Source organism: Haemorhous mexicanus, chromosome 3, assembly GCF_027477595.1.
Source record: "Haemorhous mexicanus isolate bHaeMex1 chromosome 3, bHaeMex1.pri, whole genome shotgun sequence".
Classification (NCBI taxonomy): domain Eukaryota; kingdom Metazoa; phylum Chordata; class Aves; order Passeriformes; family Fringillidae; genus Haemorhous; species Haemorhous mexicanus.
In genome coordinates, this window is record NC_082343.1 from 110669837 (window position 1) to 110685033 (window position 15197).

At 39.8% G+C, this 15197-nt stretch overlaps 1 protein-coding gene across 4 annotated transcripts in view; it reads left to right on the forward strand.

The window, feature by feature from the left end:
• The window catches only part of KLHL29 (kelch like family member 29), a 388396-nt gene that overhangs the window by 273036 nt on the left and 100163 nt on the right, over positions 1-15197 (forward strand). The gene's annotated exons all lie outside the window — the stretch shown is intronic.

Here is a 15197-nt window from a genome sequence, read left to right on the forward strand (position 1 = left end):
AGGACTGACTTGGCTCACTTACTCCTGCTGGTCTCATTGGGGTTGTTATTTTGTTTTTAAAACTGACAAATGGCTGAAGCTGTGTTCCATCAGCCTTCTCACCACTCCTTGAGTGAAACCCAAGCTGGACATAGGAGTTGGTATCAAGTGCACAGCCAGATTTGCCTCTGGGGTTGAGGGACCCGGAGTTCCAGGTAGCTTTGTCTGGTGCATCATGTTCTTCAGTGCCTACCTCGGGGAAAACAGCAGGCACAGTCTGTTCTTAGTCCTCCCCTCCTTCTCCAGCTCTGGAGTTGCTGACAGTAGTGTAGCACCACCCCTGAGGATGTGAAACAAAGTCATTAGAGAAAATAGATTGAGGGGATTTTCCCAAAAAAATACGCATGTGTCTTAATATTTCATTTGGTTTTTCCAGAATGTGTTATTAGACTTCTCAAAAAGTCTTTAGTGCATTATTATATCTTTGAAAAGATGTTAAAATGCCTCTTTTAGTCCTCAACACCTGTTTTCAGCATGAGAACATTGGTGACCACTCTCAGGGCTTTGTTCCTTTGGGCTTCTTTTGTTCCAGAAATTAAATAAGTTACAGTTTTAAGTGTAAAAGTCCCTCAAGTTAAGTCTGTCTCACGTCTGTGTCAAACTCAGTTTTCTCTTAGCTAATGGGTTGCTGACAGCTTGAAGTCAGGAATTTGTATGCATTCTAGCTGCAGAACATGTCCTGAATGCCTCGTTTTTTCAATTTATCTTTTGTTTCCTACTGCCTGTCATATACTAAAAGTAAAAATAACACTTGGCCTCTTTCTGTTTGCTATCACCAGTGAAAATAAAATTTAAATATGTAGATGGCAACACTGTGGGTTTGGAAATTTATTTATTCAATAAAGCAAATACTCAAGTTGCCAGAGCTTTGTAGCAGTAGAGTACATGAGTACTCAAGAGCAAAAAATGTTGAGTGAAAACAATTTGGTGGTCCCAGTCCAATGTCATTATGTTACTTATCATCAAAATTCAGGTCTTGGAGGCAAAATAATTTTGACCTAAGACAAAGCATTTGTGTATTTACTCAGTGATATTTTTTATAGAAGCCATTGTGGGGGTACATTGCTTTGCCTGGATCTTGTGTTTAATGGTACTTTGCATCCATCTATGCCACTGAGACAGATTTTAATTTTAGAATGTTTCAGAAGTGCCTTTTCACCAATCAGGCATTAGCTGTACGAAATCACCGTGAACTACTTTGCTTTCTCAGCGTGGCTCAGCTTTATCCTCAGTCAATAGACATCTTATCAATCCTTGTTCAAAGACATTCTCTTGCTTCCCCTGGGCTAGTGCTAGTGATAGATAAAAAGTCTGCATGCTTGGGTTGTGATTTGTTAGTCCCAAGTTATTTGAGGCAAATGGATAATAAACAAATTTTAAAAGTCCACCCAGTTCATTAAAACTTGAAGCAGTCATTTGAAAGTGTGGTGGGGTTTCTGAGGGCTCTCAGCTTCACAGCATGGCCCGTGATGATGCATGTGCAAACCAAAATGTAATATAAAGTACACTTCTTTCATCTTCACAAAGAGGTTTTATCATACAGCCTTAAAGACCTTTAGATCTCTCTACATCTGAAAGGAAGAGCCAACATATCTTGGAATTTCTCAGTATAGATTCAGAACCCCTTTAGTGACTATTCCTTTGAATCTCTGGGTTAACTCTCATTTTTGTTTTCTATTAAAGTTTCTTCTTTTATTACCTTTGTACTTACAAAGGTCATTAGGGGATTATCCCTAAACTTCAAAATGTGAGCAATTTCTGACAGCTCCTGCTATTTCCCTTCCTATGGTTAACTTGACTTTTCACTTGAACCAAAAAAATAATTCTTATCATTGCTTTATCTGGATTCTAAAAATTTCCCTGAAGAACATCTTCAGTTTTCTTTAGTGTCAGTGTGACAGTCTTCCACCTCATATGGAAGACAAATGAAAGGTTTAATAAGAACAAATTTTCCTTGTTAAAATTAAGAACATTCTATGTCTGTGGATTAAGACTATGGTTTTAGAAGTAAATTCATTGGTACTTCTGTAGCAATTAGCTGTTATTAGAAAAATCACTCAGTTTTTCACAGATTGGTTTATGGGTACATGGGAAAAACATAAACAAAGCTTCTTTTTTAATGAAGATAAATATAAAATGGTTTGCAATTAAAATATACTCTGTAAAAAACTAATTGTAACCTCTGCATGTGCCCAGATAGCTTTCTCTCCCCATCCACTAAGCTTTCAAGACTGCCATTAGTCTAAAATAAACAGCCATTTCCAACTGGGAAAATTACAAAGAACTTCAGAGAAGGCTGGGCCATCTGAGGATCCCCCAGTATGAGAAGGCAAACGTGAAAGCATTTAAAAAGCAAAGAGCTTTTCTCTTGAGGGCCAATGTGCAAAGGACTGGAGAGAAATGAATGTGTATCAGCATCAGTATGAGAGTTTATTGTCAGAATGCAGTGACAGGAAAAGTGCAGGTAAATGTGGGATGTGGTACATCTGCCACCTGGTTTAGCCCATCCCCTTCCTAGAAATCTGAGTATACTGTCATGGAGAGACATTTCTGCTGCTGCTGCTTTAGTTTGCCATTGCTTAGGATGAAAAGCTCTACAGGCAGGTCTGACTGATGTTACCAGCCCTGAATGCCTGTTGTAGGGCCTGGGATAATAATACAAACGTTCCTGAAGAAGCAAAGGGGTGCTAGAATATTTCCTGACTTAATTTGGAGAGTTTTGACTGTGGCTTCCTCAGCCTCATCCTCCTTGTCCTTCTCCTCCTCCTCTTCCTCCTCCTTCCTCCCTACCATTATTTTTACTTTGTTAGAACCCATCATGCCACCAGCTACAAACAGATTTGGATGGCTCTCAGATTACAGTTTCCATGTCCTTGTTCATCAAAGGTTGCAATAAAAGTCTCCAGAAATAGACTAATGGGGGCAGAATTCTGGAAGGCCCCAGTCTGTCGGGATACCAGAGGCTCAGGAATGCCAGTGGGATATAAGCAGATCACGAAGAAGTGATAGGAATTCAGCATATAGCACTGGAAATTCAGCTGAGTGAATAAAAATTCTGTCTTTCTGCCACATTTTTTAGGGTTATTGAAACTAAGGGAGCGTTTTACTAGAAAAATTATGTTATAAGGCATAGAGCTATTATAGTCCTACCTAATTGTGCAGGTGATCTCACTTACAATTATGAAAGGTGGAGAGAAAGACTACAGACACGAAGATTTTATTTTTGTTTAGATGAAGGAAGCAAGAAATATATGGGTATAAGTCTCAGAAGCAGATGTGCACAAAAATGTATGCATGATTTACAGGAATTATTTATGTAAACTTGATAGTAATGTATGTGGCAGAAGACTAAAGACCTTAGGGGTAGCTTGCTTATGCAAAATTACTTACTGATTCTTGAGACCCAGTTTTCACACTATGATGTGACCAGATTAACTGCCACCCCTGTGAAATTGATATCCTTAGAGGCAACTGTAGGGTTTTACTCTGCTGTGATTCTGTGATTCTCTCATCTCTTTAAACAAACATTCTATTTCATCAACCTGTGTTACACATAAAAAGTTAAAGGAGAGTAAAAATAGCTAAATTGAAGCAGTGCTCTGATCTGTCTGCCTTGACATCGTGTCTTGTACAGTAGTTAGATCTGATTTTTAGAAAAAAATAAGAAAATCTTCAGGAGACTTGTAGGACCTTTCCTAGGCTTATATAGCTTATTGCTTTCATTTGAAATCTCCTTCTATTAATATTTCATAATTTCAGAGTAGAAAGAAATCCTTATGGCAGAAGGATGAGAATAGCGGGATTTTCTCTTTGTTTACTTTTTATGCAAGGTAGCTAGAAAAGTAAGTAAGGTTTCTCTGGGAGTAGGGAGGATTTGACTGATTTTTTTATAAAGGTTTTCTTTGTTATTGTCATTTCATCATGTTCACTTTCATCCAAAATCAGTTCATTATGTTATGACAACTGAAAGAGATTTCTAAGGCTTCTGTAAGGTCTGGAACTTACACCGTCAGTGTGTTTCACTATTGTTCCACTGTTTTTAATTTGATTAGCCCAAATAAGCCATAGTTTGCAAAGAGTTCCTGTTCTCATAGACTGTAATTTTCCTCCCAATATTATTAAATACCTGATGAATAGAGAAGAGAGGATTCTATACTACTTCATATGTTCCACTGGAAATATGGAAGATCTCAGTAGCATTAGTAAAGCCTCACTTCTAGCAGAGTCTTCTTGAAAACTGGAAACTGCAACCACAAGCCTCTGTCCCTAGAAAGCCATCCTTGCATGCTCCCAGACCAACATGTTTTTCTTGGCTGAATGTCTAGTGATCAAATGTTGCTCCCCACTTCATTACACTGATATACTGAGTGAAGCATTTGGCTTGTTGACTAATAAGCATAAAATACAATTAATTGCAAGGCTTCCAAGAAATCTTACTTAAGGAAGAGCAATGCAGCTTCTTAAAGTTAAGTATCTACTGAGGAAATATTTTACCACTGTATGGGCCATCATTTTTTTAGTTGGCAAACAGTTTGAGAGGGCTGACACTGTGCATGGCCCCAGCACTTTTGCTGGCTGGAGCATGTCCCTTCCCACTCAGTCCACCACTTCTTAGACAGGGAGGCCATGGCCCAAGTTGTGGTGGTTTGCTAAGGTTCACAGAGCAGATCTGTCACACAGCTTTGAATCACAGCCCTTGGTCTCTACAATCTGCTCCTCTTTTCTGAAATGAGAGTAGCCCATGCTCACACACGCTCATTTAGATCACTGTCCCTAATGCTGATTTACCAGCAGGGTTTCAACTTCTCCTCACATTATTGCCACACATGCTCCATTTTTCCCCCTGAGTTAGGACACAGTAAGTACCATCACAGTCCTGCATCACCCCCTAATAGCTCTGCAGGCGCTCAGCTTGGCACCTGAGAGTTCTGCAGGGAATGGATATTTGTGGAGGATTAGGGACTTGAAGTAGGTGACACTTCATGATTTTACTGACCAAATGATTCAAGCTGCCTTTGCAAACTACCTCAGGATCCTGCTGAATTTTTCTGAAGGCTGCATTAGTTTGAGTAATCCTGAATGTGGAATGAGTCCTCATTATTCTGTCTCTGAAAATGTTTTCTCTGAGGTTTGATACCACAGCTTCTGCTGTTCTGTGATGCTAGTGTATTCTGTTGTTACCATGTGCTTATATTCTTATTCTAAAATGACAACAAATAAAAAATTTTCAGTGTAGAGAATGAGGACAAGTCAGACAAGCCTGCCTGCTAAATTACTTTCCATTCCTGTGGTGGTTTCTCTGTGATTGGATTAAAAGAGGTTGTCAGTGTATGCTCATCCTGTCCCCTGGCTAGGTATAAATAAAGGCTTGGCAGGTTCTAGTACAGCATCTGTTTAACCTCTACAAATACCAATATTTACTCAGAAATTTAAAACAGTGCATTCAGCCTTCTCTTACTGGAGGGCAGCAGGAGTAAAAAGTGGCCAGTCAGGTCCATGGCATGTCAGCTCTCCCCATGGGCTTTCCCTTTCATTATGTCTTGCTGTCTCCTTTTGTTTAACGTAAGAACTGAATTATGAACTGCTCAGGAATTCCAGACCCATTACCACAGTCTGCTTTGCAGAGAGCTCTCTTTAAGGTGTTCAGTGATTGCTTTCTCTTCCATCCCAGAGTGGAGCTAGAAATGAAACATGTGCCATTCTGTATTTTCCAGCGGTTGGGTATTGTAATAGCCACACTCACAAATCTGTGGAGTTCTGTCCATACTCATTATGCAAACACTTTCTTTCCTCTGGTCCCTTGAACTTTTGCTGTTACCAAGAGCGCAGTGGATTTAATCATCTGTGTGGGTAAAATGGCACAGAAGAAAGAACTTGGAAATTTTGCATATTTTTTAAAAATAATTTATTAAATTCAAAATAAGAATTATATTGCACTACATTTCCATCACATTTTCTTATTTCAAAAAGGGATCAAAACCCTTGCAAAGGTATGTGAATGGGGTTGCTTTCTATAAAATGAGTTTTTACTTAAAGAGAAAAAATGTTTACCTCTGAAATGGGCTGTATCAGGCAGCCTAGAAAGAAAATGCATTACTTGAGAGAGCCACTGAGTATGCAGCAGCAAAAAAAAAAGAGATTATAGTACTTCTGCATGGTCTAGATATTGAAGCAGACCCTTCTACCCATTCCTTTGTTCCCTGAATCCCTATAGAGCATTCCTTTGTTCCCTGAGTCCCTATAGAGTCTTGCCTCCTCTTTTCACTGTCACACTTCTTCAATCCCTTTGAGCTGCTGTGGCTTCCTCACAGCCTCAGTGTGTGTCATTGCTGCCCTCCAGCCCTGGCACAGCAATTCTCTCTGCTTGTGTTCATTTTCTTTTACCCTGGCCATTCTCTGTCCCCCTGTCCCCAGAGAGGCGTAGGCATTAGCACACCAATGCACAGGAGTCAGGCTCTGGGCTGCAGTGAGCAGTTCTGAGCTGGGCTTAAAGGACAGAGATCACAAGGGGCAGCTGGCACAGCAGGGTGTCACACGTAGGACAGGTAATAGGAAAGAACAAAAGAATTGGTACTTCTAAAATCTCACCTCTTTTGAAGACATGGATTTCTTTTGGAAACTTGGATTCACACCCTCAAGCTCCACATCTGGACCTTTAATTCATGAATGACCAAGTAGAGGGGAGGTGGCAAGGAAGAACAGTTATTGGGTAGACACTCTGCCTGAAAAATAGACACAGTCCCCTCCTCTGTTTTAGACACTCATGTCTCCCACCTCTCGGGGGAGCAGCCAGCCTAGTCTCAGGGTAGACACTCTGTGGATGTTAGATTGTTGTGTGACAGTCACAGAGCTAGAAGATCAAGTAGGAAAATCCATTGTGGCCCACTAAACCATCTGTGAGAGTCAGAGAGAGCACTTTTTGGAGCTGTTGGACTTGGTTTGTTGAAAGCAGAAGTTACAAGGAAGCTGCCCCCCCTAGGACTTCCCTTGTGGCAGAAGCAAACAGGAAAGCTGAGCAGCTGACAGCAGAGGAGGAAAGCTCAGGCCTGAGTTTAAGTGCCGATCACAAGGAGTGTCCTGGAGCAGTGGGACAAGAAGGCAGGAAATAGGGGAATGTGTGCTGTTATGGGGAAGCAGCAAGCCCTTCAGCCAGGGGCCCTTCCCACTGGCCATCCAGGAACCATGCTTTAGGGTAGATCTAGGCATCCTCCTCCTGCTGGTTCCCATTAATGGTTGTGACTGTAGTACCATTTCCCTTTTTTACCCTGGCTAAGGCTCCGACCCCTCGGGGTGTGCTGCGCTGTGCTCTGTGCTGGGTGTGTGCCCAGTTTAGTCCTCCTGTCATAAATCAGGCTGGCAGGATGGTCTGTGAGGAGTCTGGGTATAACTCTCCTGCTCTTTTAGCTGAACTTCTTGGTGATGTTCTCAATATCTGTGCAAGAAAGATTTGATGGAAAGGCTAAGGCTGTCATTCCTTGAAGATGAAACAGGCTCCTACGTGACTGAGATCCTGTCAAACTGACAATTTTAAGGTTGCCAAGATTTACTTTAATTATGTATATTGTATAATTATTGTAGCATGAGATACATGCATACATTTAATAGTGTTAGGGTGTCTGGGGTCTTGTATAAGTTAATAGATAACCGAAAGTAGTAAATAAAACAAACACATGGGGCTATTCATAAAGAGAGCTGCTAAGCAGCACAAGGACAGGGCTGCAGCTTTCAGCAAGCACAGTTGGAAGAATCAGATTTTGTGAATTTCCTGAAAAATGTTTGGTCGTAGGAGCGAGTTAAAGCATTCATAGTGATCTGTGATGCCCTACGTGATTTGTGGTCTACAGGTCTAAAGGAGATCCTTCTTTTATGTGTGGGCATCACAGCTGAAATTAGGGGAAGCACCTCTGGTGAAGATTTCAGAGGCAGAAAACTGGCACACTGGAGCTTGCCTCAAGCATTGCCTTCTGGAACATATTGGCTGGAAATGAGATCAAAATGTCACATCTCTGTGTGATGGGGTTGTACTTGGGCTGCTTTCAGGTCCTGCCTCCTAATATGGGACTGGTACAAAGCTTGTTGAACAACTGCAGGCAATCTGAGAACAGCTATAAATTAACTTGGGAAATACAGCCTGACCTGCATATTTTCTGCTAAAGACTTTTAGTAATTTAAACTTATTAAGGTTTAAAATCTGTTAATATATCATACACAAACGAGATAGATAAATAAGTGAATTCACAATATTGTTGCCTTTATTTCACAGAGTGTCAGTCTTATCCTGGCTGCTTCAAAGTTCTGTTTCTAAATCACAAATGCATGAAATAGCTGTCCAGCTTTCCTACAGGAAAACATTCACTTCAGATTTTACTGTTGCTACTGAAGAAACTGTCCTGTTCATACTGGCAAAGCAAAGGGAAAAAAGTTTTACAGGTGCTGCTAGACCCCTATGAAAGCCAGTGTGTTCTCCCGCATTAAGACTGAATTAGAGGAGAATCAAATGGAATTCTCAGTGTTGTAAAAAGCTGGTCTTAGGAAACTGTGCAAAATTAAGATTCAGAAAGGATGGCTACTTCACAGCCATGAGCAAAGGTCCTTCAGCTAGACCTTCTAGCCTAAAGAAAATAGATTCAACTCCAGTGCCTCTAAACAAAAATAAAAAAAAGCAACCAAAAAAACCAAAAAAAACCCAAAAAAAAAACCACCACAAAAAAACCCAAACACACAAAAAAAGAAAAGCTAAAAGAGCAAACAAGCAAAACTATATTTAAAACCAAGGGAATACATTTACATGGGAGATGGAGTGTGGAAGGAAAAAACAAGGCTACAAAAGATCTTTGTTAAGAGAAGAAAAAATTAGATATATCCTCTAAAATCTGCAGTGAGTCACTACAGGTCATGTTTTATGGGGATTTTATTGCATGCTTCATGTGTACCTTGTAGAATAAAACCATATGCATCTGATTAGATTACTTAGTACTGGGAGTGTAAGGTAAGAGAATAAATTGAATGCAATCATTTTTAAAGGAAATTATATTCCTGCTGCTTTCTGTCTGTCTGCTGCCTTCTATCTTTTTCTCTTTTATTGTCTCTTTTATCTTGGTTCTAAGATGGCTCTCACACGGTATCTACCTTACAGTCCCCTAGTTTGTGTGAAGGCAATTCGCAGCTCAGTGCACTGCCTGTCTCCCCTGATTGTTTACAACTGGTTTATTAACCAGGCTTTGTCTTGGACTATCTGTGCTTCGTCAGGAGGGAGTGGGAGAGCACAGTTGTTCATTTTGCATTGAGCATGTGTGCTGATGTGGAAACATCCACCCATACACCTCAGTGGACATATCTGTGTTAAAGTGAAACCAACTTTTATTGGAAAGAAATTAATTTATTACTAATGCAAGGTTATTACTTGGACCATATAACCCTGTGTAAGTCTATGATATTGCCTCCACCTAAGAGTCCTGTATTCCTGATTAAAAATTGCCAGAGGGGAGTATATGCCTTGCAACCACTTATCTACCCTGTTTTCAATTTCACCTGCTACAATATTCCATTTGAACTCTTTCTTAAAATTTTCCAGCTGAAGTGAAATATTTGACTTTCTCATTGGGCTTCAGTTTTGAGGTGAGAGGGCAGGGGCTTGAGAATTTTTTTCCTTTTCCCTGCTGCCTTCCTGTTCCTTCCCCTAGAAATATGTTGCTATGAGTGCCTTTGGCAAAATAGTGATTAGCTATAATGAAGATCTGTCTGAGAGAGATTACGGCCTTTATGAGGTGGCATTTTTCAATTTGACTGTGCCTGCACCTTCCAGGCAGTTTGCTTTCTCTGGACACAATTATATTTATTTTGTTCTATAGTTTTAAGTACCTAGGCTAGGCCAGGTTGATTTATTCATATCATTTAAGTAGACATAACACGTCATATATTGAATCTCATGTTCTGTCATGATATACTATCATCTTGCCATCTACAATAATGGATCCACATGTAGCTATCCAGCTGATCCCCAGATTCCCAAGAAGACGTTGCAGCGAGATTGAAAAACTGTTGAGACGTGTATCTAGTCTAATGATTTTTGGATCTCCCCTGGTTCCAGACATTTTTCCTGGGGTAAGATTTATCATACCTCACTTCAGGTGGATGTTAATATTTGAGATATTTTATCAGGGCTCTTTTTTTCATCAGTTAGATGTAGACAAGAGCATCAAGGGAGTTTGTGGCCATTCGTCTGATCCACTAAATGTGAACTGTGCATGGCTCCTTTGGCTCTCTTGACTAGGTCTCCTCTGTTGAGAGCCCAGCTTGAGAGATCTGCGCCAAGTTAGAGGGGTCACAGTCTGTATGTCCTACTCAAATCTTGGCCTTTAACTCAGCAGATGTCTTACCATCAGTTGTTGCTGTGAGCACCAACATCATCTCACCTGCCCTTTCCCGGTATCATGTTCAACACGTGTGCCGCCTTCTTTGCAGTCTGGTTGAATCACAGTCTTGCTGCTTTTTCTGCCCTTCTGTGATACAGGCTTTCCAGGTCATTCTCCACAGCCTGAGCTCTTCTCTTGTCTCTCTTCATCTCATACCTCAGCCACCAAAGTTTCATATTCTTTGACTTGGACGTTGCCAGCCTTGTTCCTTTTAGAGCTTTCACAAAGCTAACTGGAAAGAATGGACTTGTCATCAGGTTGCCCAGCTTGATGAATCTTTTATTGCCTTCACTTTATTCTGCCCTATCAAATATGTCACCTGCATTTACAATAAAGGTCCTTAGAAGTCTCTGCCTTTCCTGTCTACCAATTTTTGGTCAATGAAGAAGCTACTTTGCTCAGACATACATGAGACACCATCCCTTTTGCTTTCAACCCAGCACTGTCTTTTCCCATGCTGCTTCTTGCACCAGGAAACTAAACACCCCTAAGAGTACCACATAGTTGTCCTGCCAGTTCATCTGGGAAACTCTTCTCCTTCGTGTTTAGCAGAGGCTCACAAGCAGCTCTAGGTTGGTACTTTGACGCAAGCTGCATTCCCAGAGTGCCACGTCCCTGCCCAAGTGTAGCACACGCATCCTTTGGGCTGCCTATCCCCTTGGAAAAGTCCCATCATAGGCATTTCTCCCCTGGAGCCAGGCAGCCTTTCAGCCATGCAGGGGTCCTTATCTATGCTTCAGTTTGAACTAAAGCTCTGTAGGACTCCATTACAAGGTTGGCGTTCATGTTTCCCATTGCTTGAACGAACTATTCTGACTTGCATTGCCCTTCTCAGTGCTCATCCATTCATTTTCTAAAGCAGTATTTCCCTCCACCACACACTCTGTACCCGCACACGCTGCAAAAAATAGGGAGAAATAATTTACTTTTTCTTTTAAAACACGGCAACATGGAGGATTGACCACTTCTTCACCTCTTGAGAGTATCGCTTTGTTAACATCATTTTCAATAGAAGTCTTTTTCTGTGCTTTTACAGGTCTAGCCTTTTGAACCCTCAGCAGTATGCTCGTGGACTTTATGGTTTTAACCAGGTCCATTATTATCTAAATACTTGGGGAAGCAGGCAGGGGAGGGAAGAGAGAATGACAAGTGACTTCTTAAAGTGCTGTTCTTGGTAGCTCTTTACAATATACATTAGGAACAGCGGGGAGAAGAGCTTTCATGATAGATCAGAGGCTGTTAAAAAAAGAAGCTATGGTGCATAGTCTCAAAAAAAAAGGAGGGGTTGGCTCATATCTGTCACCATTGGGCTCGCATTTCATGTTTGCATAGGGTGATCCTGTTGTGCACAGTCTAGACAGATCGGTGTCAGGTTTGCCCCTGCTGCTTTACAGACATGCTGGCTATAGTTTGCTTGTGAACAAAATCTCTTCAGGTGTTTTGGGATGCACAAGGCTTAAGATCTTTAAATGCTGCTTTCTAGAGTGTGTATTGCTATTAATGGGCCCATAAAGATCTCCTTATTTATTATTGTTTAATTATATGCAACCTGTTGCTCCAAAATAGCTGCACATAATTGCTATTTATTTCTCAGCTAGCTTCTCTGTACATGTATTTAAAACATACATTTTGGGTTTAGTGAATCCTGTGTTACTGGATTGTTTAAAGTGACTTTATTTTTCGTTGTCTTTTCTCTAAATGTTCTTTTGATATTTAGAGTGTTAGTGATGATATTATTACATTGCTGTTAGCTATTGAATGAAAGATTGCTGTTGTATTCTGAATGTGCTGATGCTGAAAATCTGTGATATAAATAAACTTCCTCTGGTAACATCATTATAATAGCACAAGCAGCAGAAATTTATGGAAAGAACAGATTAAATGCTTAGACTTAAATTCTTCAGTGTGCAACTCCGCTTAAACTGCTGTGTCTGAATTTTGGGTTGCTGAATCAGGTGGAAAAAATCAAACTGACACATCGCTTGTCTGTGCATTTTTACTATGATATATTATGTTACTAAAAGAAAAAGCTCAAAATCTACCATTGATAATCCTGGCTAAAAGTTGGAACATAAATTATTAAGATCTGTAGTTTCTTTTCAAAGTGGCCTGGGACTTAATGTATATATCACAGCAAAGAAATGTAACATCAATATGTACTTATGCATTATGAGACGTTTTTATGTACGTAATAAAGCACTCACTATGTAACTGTTTATCTAAGCAACCGATAGGAAGGTTGAGAAATTCACACAGTTAATCATATTCATTTAGCTAATTAACAGCTAATAGCATTAATCATAAAATGCATGAATATTTAAAAAGTAATTTATTATTGAATATGAAAACTATTTTCAGACTTGCTTTCCAAACTATATTTTGTTTATTTCTATTGATAAAATCTCCCAAGATACCCAGTCTCAGTATTTCACGTACTCATCCTGTAAATTGAAAATGCAGTACTACAGCAGGAATTTACCAGAGATTCACACACCTCCAATAACCATCTCCAATTACACTGTGTAATCACTCCTAGGCTAGGGAAATAAGACTCCCAAAGTCAGGGGGGCTTATCTCCAGATTGGTACAGTCACCTATACCTTGTGTGGAGCCTCAGGATCTCCCAGAAATAGGTTGAAAAGTAATATTATAATTATTCAGTAGGACTAGTGCACTGGTCCCAAACCTTTGCTGCCCTTTGGCAGCAATACTGAGCAAGTAATGTTGTACAGTGGGATCATAATTTCTCCCTGTCAGCCTTAAGTGTTAACTCCTTGATTCCCTGTGGCTCAGAGTAATGCTGTCCATTAACAACCTGTGGGGAATTAATGAAAAAGCTGAAGACATCACCAGCGTCTGTGTTTCTAATTCAGTAGGTTTGTTCTCTTCTTTTCGATAACTTTTTTATTACAAGTTTAATAGCACCCAGTGAGACTCACTAATAAATGAATGAGTGTTCATTTCCTGTGCAGGTTTTGTCAAATTTGCCCTATTATCTATCTCCCAAGTCCAGACTAAGAGTAATAGAGTGACAAGTCTCATAGAAAATTGAGGAGAGGTAGATGTGTCTCTCTGGGGGAAGAACAGGAAGACGTGCATACAGGCAAAATTAACGTATAAAACTGAAAAATAAAATAAAGCAGCATTTTACCTATATTTTTCAAACATTTATTTGTAACCACATTTCAATTAATTGAAGTAAATGGCTGAACTCGGCGGGTATGCCAAGATGAAATTATAAGCAGTCACAGAAAGCATTACAGCAGCACATTAGCAGTGCTGTGGGGATGGCTGTGTAGGAGGCATTTTCCTACGAAACCTGTTTTTTTCTTAAGTTATTTATAATTGTTTCAGCAAAAAATTACCTCCCTTCAGGGCTTTGACCTGTAGAGTGGGTGCTTGTTTGCTTTATGGTGATGCATTTTCAAAAGCTCCATGTTCCCTATGGCCATTAAACCTGTGGTACAACAGGTTTATAGCAGCTGAATTTTTTTCCAAATGTTGTTTGTCTGGTTTGGGGTTCATTTTCAGTGAGCTGAGCGTTAGTTTATTGCAGAAAGGAAAGCTTTCAGTCAGTAATTGAACTCCAAACTGACTTGGACCTTAATCCTGCAGTGATTTATGCAGATATTTAATGTCTCCATAGAGCAGCCAGTGAGCATGGAGTCTGTGCTTTATGGGGCTGCCTTCCTTTGGAAATGAGAGATCTGCTGATGACAATAACTTAAAATGCTCACTTAAAGTGGGCTGCAAAGCACACAATTAAACACATTCGTGTCTCATCGTCCTGGGAGACTGTTTCCAAATATTCAGAAATTACCTGGGTTTAATTCTCATATAAATGCTGTTGAAGATGAAGAAATTCAGTGTAAAACTAATGAAACTATGTATTTGTATGCACAGGTACAATTCAGTATTGGATAATTCACTCAAATTCTGAACATAAGATACATTTCTTTTTTACACATAAAAAAGGAAACTGCAATTCAGCCATATTATGATCTAAGTTTATACTAATATATCGCAATTTGTGTGCTCAAAACAGTCATTTTAGCTTGCAAGTATTTTCACATTTAAGGTAATGTATAAAATCATATAGATAAGGTCTATAAAATTATACATTGTTGCAGTCCAGTTGGATTACAAGAGTTACTATTTTCTTTTAAATGTGTATGTGCTTTTGTAAACTTATCCGGTTACCCAGTTTAACAGAGAATAACATCCTTTTCTGTGTTCTGGTGGTGGGGGAGTGGGAAGAGGAAAGGGAAACGTTTTCATCTGTCCTATAGAATACTGTAAAGAAATTTTAAAGAAGAAATTTTAAATGATATAAAAAGGTTATAATTTTCTGTGAAGTCATATGGAACTCAGCACAAAGTGCTGATGACTTATTTTAATGTAAATTCTTCATCTTGATGTAATTCACATGGCATCAGCTCTGATAAGTAATCAGACCTTTCTGATAAAACCTAAAGCACAGAAGAGTAAATGAATGCCATACATTTAAGTCCTGACTGTAAAGCCATAGTCTAACCTTGGTTTCAACTGTATAATCCATAAAGTGTACAGGAAACATGCAAACCAGGGTTACTGCAGTAAAGGTGAGCCTGGCAGGAGCTGATGATGCTGTAGAGCACAGGATTGCTACAGAGGGGCACGACCCACTGCAGTCACCCCAGACTGACTTTAATCCTGCTTAGCTCCTGCCTGGCATGCTGACCTCAGCCATGGGGCAAAGGCATA